General features: G+C 37.8%; 1 protein-coding gene across 3 annotated transcripts in view; it reads left to right on the top strand.

The window, feature by feature from the left end:
- The window catches only part of GABRB2 (gamma-aminobutyric acid type A receptor subunit beta2), a 163278-nt gene that overhangs the window by 109012 nt on the left and 37300 nt on the right, over nt 1-16966 (top strand). The window lies entirely within an intron of this gene.

The raw sequence follows: 16966 nt of genomic DNA, 5'->3' as shown, positions 1-16966 counted from the left end.
ACCAGCACCTCACACAGAATCATTAAGATTGGAAAAGACCTTGAAGATCATCAAGTCCAACCATCAACCCAACACCACCGTGCCCACTAAACCAGTCAAGCTCCTGTGACCACTTCTGTAAGTTTGCTTCTCCGTGGAATAGAAAAGCATTATCTTGAATTAATACTGTGATATTAACATGCCTGCTCTGGAGATGAGAAGGATCTCAGGTTATATAGAAACAATGTATTAATAATAATTTTGTGATATCACTTGCTCTCACTGGGAAAATACCATCGTTTTGAATGCAGCATGTTTTCCTTAAATACAGTGATTTAGGCAACCTAGAGCAGCTGCTTGTTTTGTGTGGTTTTGGTTTTGAGTTTGGTTTTTTTAATCCTTTTTCCCTTCAGGGATTTGGATCGTTGTGGAAAGTATTTTAGCCAGAAGGTAGAACAAAGCTCACTAGGGAGACTCCAGCTGGGACTGAAAATACAGCATTGTTGGTTCCACATGTTCATGAGTTAACACATGAGGCCACTTGACCAGCCAAAAATGAACTCAGTCTGTTAAAAAGGAGATAGTACCTTGTTTAAGTGCTATTATTAAGGGCCTATCATTCTGTTATGACAAATATATCTCCGAATTTCCTAATTTGCTTATGAAGATTGGCTATTCCATGAGTGTCTGACCTTCGAAGAAGTAAGCTCAGCTGTCAGCTCGAGTGCTATCATCCCTGGTGAGTTATTCAGAATAGATTACAAACTGCTTCCAAAGGAAGGATAAATGTAAGCCTTAAATAATTATGAGGATGATGAGTAGGCAAGCCTTTTAGTTAGATCTTTCCTTATCTAAATTGTTTTTCCAATCATGATAAAAATATCAAAGTATGCAGTAAAAATATCTGAGCAAAATATCAGAATCAATTGCACGGAGGAAGATAATTAGCAGATAGCGTGCATCTGTTCTTACAGACTCAAAGAAGGGCAGATGAGCTGATGTGGAGCTCTGTGTACTTTAACCTGGACTATTTTCAGCCCCTTGGTTATCTTAGTATTTGTCTGCTGCATTGCAGCTGTCTACAGGAAGGAGTGTCTAACAGTAATTCGGTGTTATTTTCTACAGTGCATCCTACAGTGTATGTGGAACTTTAAAGTTGTGATTTTGCTTCTGATGGGTACGGCTGATGCCAGTGTAGTTCCCTGGTCAATACAGACAGAGGACTTTAAGGCAAAGAGAGATGCAGAGTCCTTGTCTCTCATTAAAATCTGACCAAATAAATGTTGACTAAAAGCTCTCACCATTTAAAGATGTTTATATAAGAAGAGCTGTTCTCATCTAAAGATGTCATTGTTGCAACTGGAACACATGGTCTGAAAGCATGTGTACCTCTTTTAAGTTGAATATCGCTGGTCTCTCATAATATCCGTTATTGCTGATGTGTGGTGGTAGAGCCTTTAATAAATGCATTTGTATTCTGAATTATTGTATGAGAATGGGTAAATGTCATCAGTGTACTGAGTTTTACCCACAGAAGCATTCTGCTGTCATCGGTATGATATAGTGGCTAAATGAGATTTTTTACTGTTCAGAGAGGAACTTGTGCGGTCACTTCTTGATGGCTAATGTTAGATGTCAAAGTTGTGAGGTTAGTCTGCTCTGAATTGCCACCTGGCCAAGGCACGCTTTAGTGCTTTGTATTGTCTTCAGGGGTGACCTGTCTCCTGTGACTGAGTAGTCTCCTAACTTTGGCATCAGTGCCTCAATGTACACAGCATGAAATCCTTCTTGACTGACACTTCTAAATTGATCAGCATAGCCACATTTGACAATACTGCATTACAATTAAGGGCAGAAACTGAAAAATAAGTACTAATTTGTAAAACTGTTTTGTTTGTTTGTCAGAAAAAATGTAACAATTTAGTTAAACACATTTAAATATAATTTAAGTTCCCTTTATTTGTAACTTTGGTTTTGATGAGGAAATTATTGGGTGCTATTTATTGGGCATCTGCAGCTCAGTTGCATGTTGTTGCATTTCAAGTTGTTCAAGCTAGTGCAAAAAGACGTTGGGATGTGCATGCTCAGATAGATATCAGAAATTTCTGTTTTGCAAGGACAGATATGATGGCTTATGAAAGCATGATTGTGCTTCCATATATTTTCCTAATGGTTGAATATTTCATCTATAGGACAGGCTTATTGTTCATTCCTCATCCATTTTTTACCTATCTGTATGCTCTGTATGACTTCTCTGAAAGGTGATGATAGTAAAGAATGGGAAAAAAAAAGTTCTGTAACTTTGAGGGTATTTTAAGAAAGAAAAGGTGGCCTAGTGGAGTTGATGCCTTACACAGCATTCCCTTTTCTGAACACGAAGAAGAGCTAGCATCTTCCTGAAGACTAGCCCAGCCAGTTCAAATGTTATTTATGTTTGATGTCGATGATGTGTATTTTCAGGTTGTTAGAATCAAATATAAGAAGGTAATTTATATATAAAATATTTTAAAGGGGGGGGGGGGGGTCCACCTGAATTAAAAATACAAGTTTTCTGTTTCCCCTTGGGAATATTTGGGGGGGAAAAGGGTCATGAGACATGTTGTGTGAATAAGAGGAGAACCCTGTGTCAGCAGCACTCTGTCGTAATTTGTAACAAGGAGGAGTTTCACTCCATCAGAAGATGTTTTTTAGGATCTTACTGCACATTATGGAGTTTTCCTGCTTCAGTGGCCTGCATGAACTTTCCCTCTACTGCAGCTGTTGGGTTTTTTTTCCCCTGGTCCCAAGTTTACTTTTTAACTTCAGTTTTCATTCTCATTCTTTTTACATGGTCAGTCTCAATTCTTCCATCTCTTCTGTTACTGTGTTTCCAAAGTACCAGCTTTAGAACTGAGAATATCCATTCTTGCTTATTAATCTTCAGTCTACAAATGAGGGGGAACAGCTGACTTGAACACTTTCTTCTTATATAAGAAGGCTGGGGTCATCACAGGCCTCTTGAGCAATGAAGAGAGTCTTGCACGTATCTGTAAAATTCCACCCATTCTTAAAGCATCTGGATTTTTTCAAAGCTCCACAAAGTCCACATTCTTGTGAACTCACAGCCTAACAATTTGGTAGTAAACCCCACAATGTGAGGATGGTAGCCTCGCACCAGCTTAGCAGTTGTTATCCATCTATTGTAAACCAAGTTGACTACTCACATGTTCCCATGATACTTCTAGACTTGCTGATTACTTAAATTCCTTGTGATCTGTGTCATGACTTCAGACATGTTACATGTCCTGTGAAGTGTGTCCATACGTTTGACCAAATCTGAAACTTTTTCTTGGGCATTTTCCTAAAAGGATGTCCGCTATAGAAAATGGGCAAGTTGCCTTTTTGGTCATAAAAGCAATTCTAGGCTGTTTGGATTTTTTTAATTGTCCTTGTCTTTTTCTACCTTGCTTTCTGCCACCGTTTTCCTTTGTATGAATAAATGCATACATGTGCTTCCCTCTACGCATCTGTTAAGTGGATTAGTAACACGTGCCCCACTCGGAAAAGCTATTTCTAGGTTTTTCCTTACTGCCTTTAGTGGTATGTCCTGCTCAGTGGCACTGGCAGAAATGTTAAGACTTAATGCAGTCTGTGTGTCTACCCTGCCACATTATGGGGAGTCTAATCTATCTCACTATTGACCGTTTCATGCTGAACCTATGATTATTTGTTTTCTGAGCTCCTGCGTTGGAATGATCAACAAGGGATTGCTCTCCTTATTCCAAACCTTCTTTAATAAAACACGCACCAGGGGATTTGCAAAGCTGGCAGCACAGCGAGACCTTGCACCCTCTGCTGCCAACTGAGGAGCCCTCGAGGCTGCTGCCAGTACAATGGCACCATTAGAGGCACAGTCTCCAGAGAAAAATCACCTCTAGGCAGTCACAGTAAGAGTTGGAAATGTTAATGATTTTAAATGAGCAACAGAACTATTTGCCCAATTACTATTTTTAAAACTCTAGTCTGCAAAGCTGGTCAGTTGTATATATCTTCCCCCCCAGCACAAATATTTCCTATTTGTGTGACTGTCTTTTCATTTTGAACCTAACACTCCTTCTCATGAGTGGATCCCATGTGGTGGTGCCTGGACCATTTCTGAACAGCAGAGTAGTTTGCTGGAGGCAGTAGATGTCCTACATTTTGACATTAGTAAGGTTCCTAACATTGTGCTGAATTACGTTCTTCTAAACAAGGTGGGGAAACACAGATTAGAGAGAACCACATTTGGAAAATAACATGAAGAACATGATTATTGAGTTTACTGGAAGGAAACAATTTTGAATCAAGTCAATCTTCAGTGTTTTCATTTCATGATCTGAAAATTATGAAACTTGCCTAAACATTTGAGTAGCTTGAAAGGATAGAGTTAGGTTTTAAAGGTTCTCACCTAGCTAGAGAGGTGGTCTGAAAAAACGAATTTCCAAATTTTACACCTAAGAATGGCAGCCCAGAACTGGCAAATAACTAGGTATATGGTAGTAAGTAGTGGGAATCAAAACAAAATATAAAAAACAACCCTGGGGTTATATCATGGATTGCAACATGACACTGATTTCTTATCAGCATCTTGTGACAATGGTAAGGCTGACATCAGGGTCTGTAAATAGAACTGCTATTTGTAAAATAAATAAAGTAATCTTTCTGCTCTATTTCATAGTGGTCAATACTCCCGTGTTCAGGCTATGTCCTTCTAAAGGCTGCACCTCAAGAAAGATTTGTGTCAATTGGAGAATATCTAAGGGATAGCAATGAACTTAATCCAAGACCCGGAAAATATGAATCAGAAGAAAGACTGAGTGCGGGTTGTTCTAGTAGAAGAGGAATCTAAGGAAGAAGTGGGATGAGTATTCAAATATACAAAATGTACTGCAAAGAGGAAGAGCATAATCTGTTCTCTATGCTGTTGGTTAGTACAAGAAGTAATGAGCTTAAATTGCAGCAGTGAAAGTTCAAAGTGAAGATGTCAGGAATGGGAAAGTATAATGATAACCACAGTGAGATGCAGGGATAGACTGTGGCTCTTTCACCCACTGTAGCGCACCCACAGGAAGGCTTTCAAGACAATCAAACAAACCCTGTTTGACAGGAATTACAGAGATACAGTTGCCGCTAACCTTGCAGATAAATAGTTTTTGCATGAATGGCGAATGGATACATCAGCATGAAACTATCATTGTATAAACTGTTGATTCAGAACCAAAAGTAATGCTTGCTAAACACTTCAAGAAGTTGACGTGTCTTACTCAAGGACTACATATGCATTTCCCTCCTACCAGGCTGAAGCAGAGCGAGAATAAGTATCTCTGAATGTAACCTATGACATTGCCCTCCTCTCCCCGCCTCTCCTCTCTCCTCTCCCTTTTCAGAGCTCAAGAGAGTAAAGGATCAGGAAATACTAAGTATATTGCTGTTCCTATTGGGTAGTGTTTAAGTGCGCATAAAGAGGTCATCTTGTGGTATTTGCAGCTGCAGAACAGGTTGAGCTTTATAGGCTCTGACTTCGTAAATTTGTGTAGGGTCTTCCTCTAGAATAGCCCTGGGAAGTAGGTATCATGTCTCAATTACCTCATGTGTATAATTTCTGTGCTGTGAAAATAGCCTAAAAGAGAATAGCTACTAGTGGTTTTGGTTGTTGGTTTTTTCTGAGGGAGAAATTACTACCTGCAGACATGATCTGGCTTCAGTACCATGTGTGTTTTATTCATGCTGTTGCTTATGACAGTGAAAGAAAAAGCCCATAAAAACATGTGAGGTTATAATCCAGGAAATGTGGACTTGTTGGAAGGCTGTTGTTTAATGTCCTCTGGAACTAACAGTGGCATTGCTGGGTTTTGAGCAATTTCAGTTTGCCAGTATTCCTGGCTTTGGATGTTTATGAAATTGGCAATGTTCTGGGTTGCAGTTTAGCAATTAATATATTTCTGTTAACCCTGTTTTGCTTCCAATGTTTTGCTCTGGAAATTAGGTTTTTTTCCTTTTATGTTCTTTTAGTTTCTTCGGGTATTACTGCTTAATACGCATCATTCATTTGGGAATCAGCTATTAGTTATAGCTGGTCCTAATATCCCAAAGGAGACCAGCGTGAAGAAGAAATGGTGATGTCGTGGTTCCAATTCTCTTTACAGAATGGAGTCAGCAGGGGAGGGAATGTCATGCTGCATCATTTGAAGATGCCATATTGCAGCAAGTATTTCCAGGATTTTTCAGATGAACATGTAGGAATGAAACCAAAATCTAGTTCAGATTCTTACTCCGTGTGGTTTCTCATTATCCATTGTTTCAAATCTGGGAGTCATCTTGCTTAACCTAAGATTTTTCAAGAAAAAACTTCAACGTTCAGCAAGAAGGCAGAATAATAATATTTCTTCAAACATGGATATGCCAGGGATGTCCCCTGCCAGTGCACTTGTGTAATGTGTGATCTACGGTCTACGCCCAGAGAGTGGGAAGAGGCTGTCCATTTTCTGTCTTCAGACATCGTCATTTTATTCCTCTCTGCTACATGTTGTGCTCTGTCCTGCTCCTTAGCTATAAGGAGTTGTCTTTTCTGTGATTAACCTTAGCAGGTTTCTGTTATGCTAGGGAAGGGTAGTGATGACGTATTTAAACAGGCAATGAGTTTCGTATTACTAGCATGTTCTGTCTAAACAGATTGTGATAAAAGTAACAAAACATGTGGAAGCAAAGTCACACATGTATAAAATGAAGCATTATTCAGCTTAGTACTTTTAAAATAATATGCAGTATCAATGCAAAATTTTTTTTTTGCTAGAAGTCATAAATCAAAGAGCAGCATTTACTGTTTTGTAACATATGCTCGTGCTTGGCAGAAAGCATGTCAAACGACGGTGCTTAGAGTATTAAAGTTTTAACAAAATGTCAGAGAAAACTGGAAACTGGTTAATCCACAGAAATCTGTCATAAAGATTGTATTGTAAGGTGGTTTCAGCATGAATTCTAGTGACATATGGGAGCTTAAAATATAATCTAATGATATATCTCTATTGGTGAGATGTTTATGTAACATGATTGCAACAGAGATGTCTTTTCTTGTTAATTTATTAGGATAATGAAAGTTGCAGTCTTTTTAGAACAATGCAAAGAACAAGTTTTACTCAAAACCAATCTTAGTGCTGGAACCAAAACTTTCTTTTACTTCTATATACGTTTATGAAAAGAGAAATGATGCATCTAGTTTGGAGTATGCTGGAGACTGGCAGCCTGCCATATGGAAGTCTGTGGTGCTGCTGTCTTCCATTATCATGGCTGGCTGCTCCGGGCATTAGCATGTGTAGCCCAGCAAAGAGACACGATAGAAATACAATATAAACCATGGAACTGACGTGCTGAAGTGGAAGACAAAACTTCCTTCAGAGGAAGCTCTGAGGGAAGGAATTTCATAGTGGAGTAATCAAGTGATGGTCTTTTCCAGTGGCACTGGAATTTAAAAAGCTCTGTCTATAATGCTGAAAGAAAACTCCTGAATTATTTCAATGTTTTGCAATTTATAAACTAGGTGTTTAATTACCGTTCTGCTTGGGTTTATGGAAATGCTGTTACGTGGAAAAAATGCTTGAGTCACAGTGAGTTTCTAGTATTCATACTGGCCCTCAGTGTAAATATTTTTCTGTGTTATGGAAGGTTTTTAAATTCAGCTATTTTTTTCATGAACGTGATTTGTAACGTGACAAGCTGTCATATATCACTAATGCCCCATAAAAATGTATCTGATTTTGTTAAAATTCCCCAGGTGATGCAGTTAAAATAGTTTCTAGTATACTTTGTGTCAATGGCTATACTTACACTGATTAATCAAACCCTGGGACAGGAGAGCAGAAATCTCTCTCCTGGATTTTTTCTCAAAAGGTAAACTCATGCTAAGTATTGTGAGGGAGGACCTTTGCTGTGGTTGCTGCCATAGCAAGGCACCGTTTGCACGTGATGGTGAAGAGGCATTTCCCAGCAGCTCTCCTGGGTGACCAGGTCTAACGCATGGCAGAGGGATGGCATGTCCCAGCCATCTGGGTGCTCTCCGGGGCGGCATGACAGCCCTTTCACTGCACTGTGCTCTCTGGCGCCTGGGAAGTGTCCGTGCCCAAGAGGAAAAGTTGTCATCAGTCTTAGATTGTTAGGGTGAGGAGTCGGAAGGGCTCAGCTCTTAGCAAATCATCAGGCACTCCATTCTGGACACTCTTATAGCTGTCTAAATGGACATATTCCAGCCTCTTTTTAAAAGTTAGGTTTTGCATTTCGTAATTATTTTAAAAACATTACAGGAGGACTGAGGAAATCCTATCTGATACATTGCTATGGAAGAATAGTTCTTTTAAATACGGATGAAAGTTATTACTGCATATGTATTCAGATCACGTTTGTTCTGAGTGATTTTCTGGATACCCTGGAAGATGTATGCACCTGAATATTACACTTCTTTCATGTATTCTTTCTTTTATCTCTATTTTTTTTTTCCTCTTTTTAAACTAATGATAGTGGGAGAGAAATCAATGCCTGGCTTTGTAGATTCTGTAGTATGAAAGGACAAGGTTGCAACAAAAGTTATTCACGTACATAAGTACTTTTATTTGTTGAAATATTTTCTGTGTCTGAGAGAACGATATTTATAAGTGACTGTTGGCTTGCTTTGTGTGGTAGAGAGAGTTGTGTGGGAAAAGTGCCATATGATTGCCTTACCATGGACTGTATCATAATGCAAGTATACAGTACAGCAAATTAAGGTAACAAGGTTCAACTAGAGGGATCTCCGGTTGTATTTAGGATCCTCCATGTTATATCCTTCGTATACTTTGGAGAAGAGAGATGTTTGAGGATTAGTCCTTTTAATGTTGTTCAGGTATGTGCCAGCAGCATACCCCATACATCTGTGATGCTTTACTTGTCTCGAGACCATTAGTGTCCAGTTTACAGTAGATACAAAACCGGCATTGTTTCACAGGCAAATGGAATATATTATTTCATGACCATGGTTTGTCTCTGGCTGCATAATATTTTTGACATTTTTTTCCCTATAGTATGAGACCAATATTAAAAGAAATTACATCCTTCAGTTCAGGAGTGCATCGTTTTGCTATGTGAGTCTGCAGAATTCTTCTAGATGCTGAGAGAGATAACAAAGCAGCCTCAGAGTAGCATCTGTCTGATGAGTTAGGGTTTAGCTCACCTAAGGATAATGATCTGAAAGTCAGGCATCTAGCTAAATGAACTGTTGGGTCTCCCTGTATTGCCAAGAGAAAGTTGTAAATCCCCCAGAAATCAGGTCATTGCACCTATCTTAAGAGGAGATGAATACTCTTCTGGAGGTTGTTCATTCTTTCCAGTCTCTGCAGATGGAGTCTAGTTGTCTAGTCTGAGTCTCAAGATTAGGCACCTGAAGTTAAGGATGCTAAATCTCTTTCTAGCCCAGCTTGCACTGATGATATCCCCAGAATTCTCAGTATGTTAATTTTGTGCTTTTGCAGTATCATCATTTAAGGTATATTCTGTCTTGTTTCTTTTGCTGGTGAAACTGGAAATTTCCTCAAATCCCCATTTTCTGTGTCTATGGAGTCTGTGTTTCATATCCAAACAGCAACTCTATAATATGGACAATTGGCTGTGGGTCTTAATGCCTGCCCATGAGTCCCTGTCTTTATAGAAATATATTTGAATCCTAAGAGGCTTTAATCATGGCAGTTTATTCAAAATGAGAATGGTTTCAGCTTAGGTATAATAATGTTTTGAAGGACTGTACTTCTTCACTCATCTTATTGTATTGCAGGAAAAAAACCCTCCTATGCGTTATATATATGTATATATATATTTATATCTCTAGATTCTCTCAGAGAAAATGTCTTCATTCCAAAGTTATCTTTAGAATGATGGGTTGTCCGGGCTAGAGGAGCTGATACCATAACAAGGCTTAGTGTCTCTAACCTTGTGTGCACTTTCCCTTTGGTTTCTTTTTCTTTTTTTTTTTTTTTTTTAATTTCCAGGTTATCTAAACACAGCCCATCACTTAACACTGTTTCTTATGTGTTGAGCAAAGCCTTTGCAGCTCGCTCCTGTGTGGTTCCTGGATTAAAAGCCAACCTGGTGACATCATGCCATACTAGTATGAGTGGTATTGCTTTGGCTAAATTTGTGTCTTGTAGATGAAACTGGTGACTAAACGCTAGTTGATATGTGAGTACAGTTGTTACAAGGAAAAGGAGCAGGAAATGTCAAATGTCTCAGGTATGTAACCCACTTCCAAGCGGCGCACACTGGCACCAGCCCCTGGAGACTGTACCTGATGAAAGTTTCCATTTAATGAGTGCTGCTGTAAGGTGTAAAAGAAGATGCATTTCTTTTTATGGATCAGGTCACTAATTTTTGTTACCAGGTTGACAAAATCTTGTACCTCTCAAAGAAAACTCATTATGAGAGTTGTGTCTCTGTAAGGGTGAGCATCTGGTGTGGGATAGCACCAAACTGGGAAACAGACTTCTAATTCTACATTTACTACTAATTTGGTCACTTCTGTGACCTGTGGTGACATCTTTTTCAACTGTATTAATGTTTCTCTGGCTAACAAACCCACTGTAAGAGTTGAAGCTGTTGTAAATCTAAATGATTTGGTTGTTAGTAGTATAGGGTGTTAGGAAGGAGCTGGTCATAGTAGGAGAAGTGTAAGTGAAATATAATATAGCTTCTAACAGAGAAGAATACTGCTGTGGAGTAACACTGAAGTCCATTGTATTTTCAGGTTATAAGCAATAATTGCTATCAGCATTATGCCCTTTATGTCTAATTACCTCTTTATATAAAGCTGTTTTCGTAAAGCTTTTCCTCTTCTTCCACATAGCATTTTATGGTTCACGCATCTAATGGTTCCCCAAGAGAAAGCACACCATATACAGATTGGCCCCATTAGTGCAAACCACGTAATAAGATAATACTATAGTCTGTTAGACGTTGATTTTCCAATGATTGTTTCCTGCCTTTCTTACAGATTGCAAGCAGAAATTGACAGCATTAGGCAGTATGTAGAGTACGCTAATCTGATTTGTCGCTTCCTTAAGGTTATTAGCTATACGCCGTCTGTCCTGCTTGAACACAATTAACAGATTACATTATATTTTTGATACACTTACTTAAAAAATATTTTTCATAGCCTATCAGTAATCACATATAACATAAAAAAAAGAGGAATTCGGTATCATTTATCTATGTATTTTCAAGGAAAGTAAATTATTTCAGGTAATCAAGAGATTTTCAATATCAACAAGATTTGAAAAACAGAGCAGGTATCTTGAAATCCAGGAGATTAAATGCACTTCGCCTGATTGCATTTATGTAACACATGCATGAATTCCTGATTTGGTCCTCTTTCTCTATTTCTTTGTCTGTATAAGTCTCCTTTTCTTTTTTTTTTCCTCTTACAAAACAGAGAAATACTTTGAATTTTGCTTGTTAAGAGAGTGTAATTTTCAGAAACACTCAAGCCAGCCTCCTTCTATCTGAAATGGTTCAACTGGTGCGTTTTATTTTTTGCTGTAGAGGAAGTTGACATCGACTAAAACGAAACACTTTGAATATTGAGGGCATTTACGCATAAGAATGTGAGCGCAGTAGGGAGAAAAAAATGTTGCTTTTATGTCACAACCAATCTTCAACAGGGATGTGAAATTTTATGTGTTTTCTTTTAAAACTGTAGAGTATCTATTATGAGAATAAAAGTTTGTCACAGGAAACAGACGTTCCTTTGTAGAACTTTTAAAAAGCTGCAAAAAACCCCCCAAAACAGCAGAATAAGCCCTGCTGCACATGTTATTAATAGCAGCAGAGCTGAAGGAGCCGGGAGGATCTGTAATGTTTCGGTGAGGAAGTCTCTGGTCAGCGTTTTCAGCAAAACTTGGCAATAAGGTGATGCTGGTTTGGATGCTGCAATTATTTTGTCATCTTCGCAACCAGCCAGGGCTTTCATCTGGTTTGTAGGATGGGTTCGAGAGGTGTTTGCTGAGGCTTTGGGGTTTTGTTTGGGGTTTTTTCATTTGTTTTGTTTTATTTTGGTTTTACTGTGGTGTAAACCCTGACAGCAAAGGTGAGAGGTCAGAACAATTCAGGACTAAAGATATAGAGGAGATAAGATACTGTGTGAGGTTTTCTGTTCAAGACTGGTTTACAAATTTAAATGATGAGATTATGCTATTACCTACTTTTTACTGAGTAAAATATAAAATGGATGTGGAATGCACGAAGCATATTTACCTGAGATCAGGGATACTTCAATATGATTTCAGAGAGAGGCTAAATTTGGTATAGCTGGCTTCTTCGCTGTGTGAAAGCCACAGATGTTAAGAGTCACAGGAGTAAAGCCAAAAGGAAGAGAGTACTGATCAGCACAGTTGCATCGTGAATCAATCAATTTTTTTATCGCTTAAATCTGATAGTATTGATAAGTATGTGATGGATAAAGCCAAAGTACTGTGTGCAAGCATATTCCTTGCACATTTTTCAATTTTCTTACAGATGCTTTACCGTATTTCAGTTATAAACCTTTTCTTATTAAGGGGATTCATTATTGGGAGGAAGAAGGAACAATATTATGTGAAAAAATAACGTGTTGAAGTGACTAGCTACTTCTCAGCATTGCATATTGATCAAAGCTCTCTAAATGCCGATGAGGTGGGACTTCTCCAATCTTCAGTAACAGCTGACGCGGCTTAGTGGTGGCTATTCCCAAGCTGAAAAGAAACAGTTGGAATTAGTACTCTTTTCTATGAATTGAGTTTGTGGGTTTTTTTCAAGTATATCATTAGGATGGGGCAGGGGGAGGTGTGACAGTGGGGGACTGTTGATTTCCCAGTGATTGCAAATTCTTTAATGTATTCATGTAGCTCATTATATGTCTTAAGAAAACAAGAGGAATTAATGAATACTTAATGGGTAAAAACTCTGTGTAAGTTAAAGTCCTTTAAATTGGTCTGTGTTAAAGACATGCAGAGTACATATATGTATATAAACTAGCATGAGGTAGCATTTTTGTTTCTTCTAAACCATGAGTTGCCTACTTACAGTACTAGGCAAATGGTATGTGTGCTAATACAGAAATCTAGTTTTTACTTATGAAAGTTAACGTACAGAAAATCAACGGAAGAGGTGGAATGGCTGTCTTTAAAGGCTTTGTATCTAAATCAAGTCAAGAGTGATCTCCATGTGTAAGTGACTCAAAACGTTCTTTTGTGTTCCCACAGAAACATTTATTTGCTGTTTATTTACAATTGACCAGCCTAAGTGAACTGCTGACAGATTGTTTTAGCATTTTGCTTTTGTTGCTACATGCAATTAAAAACATTAGAAGTTCACTGTCAGGCAGCATCAACACCAGCCATCTTCAACAATGACAGAAAACATGTAAGAAACACATAATTATTAAAATAAGAAAGATGAAATAGATGAGAGAATTTTCCAGGAATTTTCATTTTATATTCATTGAACTTAGATGAAAGGAAAGTTAAGAGTAAGTATGTTCTTACTTTTCCCCTTGAAGTTACTTTTCACTTTAAAAAAAAAAAAAAAATATATATATAAAACATGTTTCTCTCTGGTTATGCCTGTATCAATCTGTAGATATGCTTCAATCATTACACAGTGAAATGTATAAATTATTTCATGTGCCTGTGAGTCCCAGCCTGAGCACTGGAAGCATGTTTATTCCATGGCACCTACATATGTTCCTATTGCACAGACTGGTGTGTTGCACACACTAGAATTTCTCGTATCTGTTGCCAATAGTAATCTTAGTCTTGTTTTACTATCGTAGCACTTGTGATGCCCCTGGCTACAGAGTGGGAGCACGGTGGAAAGGATAGCAATAGTGATCAGCATAACATAGGCTTGTGGGAGCCGAGGCAATAATGGAAAGTGGAGAATCAAGCCTATGCTGTAATTCTTTATTCATTGTTTCTTTTGTCAGACAGATTTGGAGCAAACTTGGACTCAAAATTGCAACTTGCAAAAGAGGGCAACTGCAATAGACAAATGGAAAGTAAGTCTAGAGAGGAGTTTTTCAGAATAAGGACTGCCAGTGCTATATACTTGTCTTGTCTCAAAACCTGACAGTGCTTCACTCGTTCTTCCTTCATCGCTTGTATATTTTAGATGGAAGATATGCTCTCACTATGACTGCTGGGAAGTGCAAAGATTTTAGGACAGAAGCATTGTCCTAAAGACTATGCTTCAAAGATTATACCCCGCAGAGCTTTTGAGATACCACCTCAGACAGCACCCGTTTTTCAGAAGTTCCTTAGCAATCAAGCTTTTAGAACAGAAGCGCCGTTTAGGGTGTCTTGAGTCACGTTTTAGTCTCTTAAAAATGTTGATTCCTACATATTGCAGAGATTTAAAAGCAGTGCTGTTGTGGGAAGCATTAAAACACCTGATTTTATAGTTGCAGGTCATAATTGATGCTAGATGCACACAGAGGCATTGAGTCATTTCTTTAATTAACAGCTCATAGCCACTTTACAGTGGATAATTAATGTCACTTGCTGAGTGAAAGCTGAACTAGAGTAACCAAATGCTCTAGATGAGAAGTGGGTTGGGAAGAAGATCCACAGTGCACAAACAAGTCATGTTCACACAGCACAGAGACTTTCTTGCCAGTGTAAAAGCAACTTTACAAAAGCAAACATGTTTACAAAATAAATGGTATATATTTAATAAACCCACTACAGAAGAGATAGTAATTTCTATTGTTTTGATGGTTTTATGAGATGGACTTCCAAAACATTCTTGTTTTTACTCAAGATCAACTATACCATGATTGCTTGTATTCCAGCCAAACTAGATATGTTACTCTAAACATTTTTCTCTGTTCATGTTCATGTTCTTTCTCCCCTCTGCAAAAACCTATTTCATTATTTCTCCCCATTTATGCCACCAGGAAAAGCAGTTAAGAAAATTATTAGTGTTACATTGTAGAGAGTAGGGCAAAGATTTGCCATAGACAGGCTTGTCTGTAGTCATTCCTACTCTACTTTGACACTGTATCCACCTTTTCTCATTAAAATGTCAGACCATAATGCGTTTTGCATAAATTCATATAAGGCAAAGCCAGATAGTTTGATATCTTCAGTATCCTTTTGCTTGCTAGAAGAATATAAAGGGCCTCAAGTTTTCTCAGTACACTGAATACTTATGAAACTTTTTCTATGGATTTTCACTGAATTTTCACTGTCGTAATTAATGTGTGGGAGTTTGTACATTTCAGTTGAAGGATTAACCACTTCTACTCTTCCTCATGATATACAGTATGATCATGCCCTTCTATTCTGTGTAGTGAGAACATGTTAGTTAAAACAACAGGTTAGCTAGCACCAGATATTTCTCCCTTTCCACTTTTCCAAAAAAGAGAGGTTAGTAATCTGGCAATGCCATGTTCAACCATACACAGCTGAACTGATCACATAATTTCTCAATTCTTTTTTTCATCTTTCTATATGTGTATATATATATTATTATTTTTTAATATTAAAGCCTTAAGTTGTAGCAGTTGATTTGGGGAATCAGTAATATATGGACTTAATTCACAATTTCCCAAATCACAGGATTTTCTTTTCCTTTCAATAGCAGTGATTCTAAGAAATACAGAATATACACCATTTTATGATGAAAAGTTATATTTTCAATATTGAATTAAAAATGCTAAATGGGAATTGAAGTAATGGTGTTCTGTATTTCTGTTGTTCAAAGGACAGCCTTGAGGCAAAGATGAACATTTTTGAAACACTCTTTGCATTTCCACTTACAAAAACATTGCCAGAATTTCTAAGCGAGGTTTTCAAAATTATTTATGTAATTATCAAAGCTCAAAGCTTTAATCTTGATGCTTTATTTGTCCTGTACTGCAGCTACATGTGGATTTACTAACAGTAGGGTTCATTAATGCTGTGTTTCTGATATCTGTTCCTTTCCTTTCGTCATTAATAGGATAGGATTTTAACTCATAAGTATAATGCTGATGGATATAATGAATGGCTTAATCAGTGATTCCATCTTTTCATCAGTGAGGTAGTCCAGTGACTTGCTGTTAATGCTAATGAAGGTGCCAGTGAATCTAGAGAAAAAACATTAGCTGCAATCATTTAAGATAGTAGAACTGAATTTTAATTTTAATTCACAACATTGGTAACTGTAACAACTTATCAGATGTAGAAAATGCTCTTATTAGACTTTGCAAGATACCACTTCTAGAATTGTGAATGAAAGGTAAGTTTCCATGGGTGTTTTATATACGTATCAAAGAAAATACCAACTTTCTCTTAAGCAGGTAAAAAATACCAAAAGAGTGTAAAGGAAAATGGTGATGATTCAGTTCATGATTTGTTTCAGTTCGTTGTTAAGATTTCTACTGTTGGGAACACTTAAAAAAATTAGCAATCTGTATTTCAGGAGGTGTTCTAATACCTCTAAGTAAATCAATGTTCTCATTGCTACTTTGGGCATGCAAAAGATACATAGCAGAATTTAAGAAAGTCTCAGATCAAGTCAACTCTAAAAATACGATGGAACTGAATCTTCTTGGTTCTCATACGTTGCTGAGAAGGTGCTCTTGACCATCCTCTCAGATGGGACATTCCAGTTGTACCCCAGTGAGAAAGCTAATATCATTCACTGATTGTCCGCCCTGCCTGTTTGACCTTGTTTTCTTCCAAAGGGAACAAGACCTCAGGATGGTTCCCACCACCTCCTTGCCCACTTGCCACGTGGTGTAGGCACAACCGTTGTATCTCTGTGGCCACTCACAACAGCTTATAGGAAGCATTGTAGCTTTTCACAGAGAGTAGACAAAAGTTCTTAATAAGCGGGATTTAAACTGTGTGCAGAAACATGAAAATAAGTGTATTTCAATGTTCCAACAGTATTGCTTGGGTTGGCTTAGGCTTTTGGAATTAGTCAGAGACTTCTG

The sequence above is a fragment of the Gavia stellata genome, chromosome 16 (genome assembly GCF_030936135.1).
Source record: "Gavia stellata isolate bGavSte3 chromosome 16, bGavSte3.hap2, whole genome shotgun sequence".
Lineage (NCBI taxonomy): Eukaryota > Metazoa > Chordata > Aves > Gaviiformes > Gaviidae > Gavia > Gavia stellata.
Note: the sequence above shows the minus strand (reverse complement) of the source record. Positions and strands in the feature narration are given on the sequence as shown.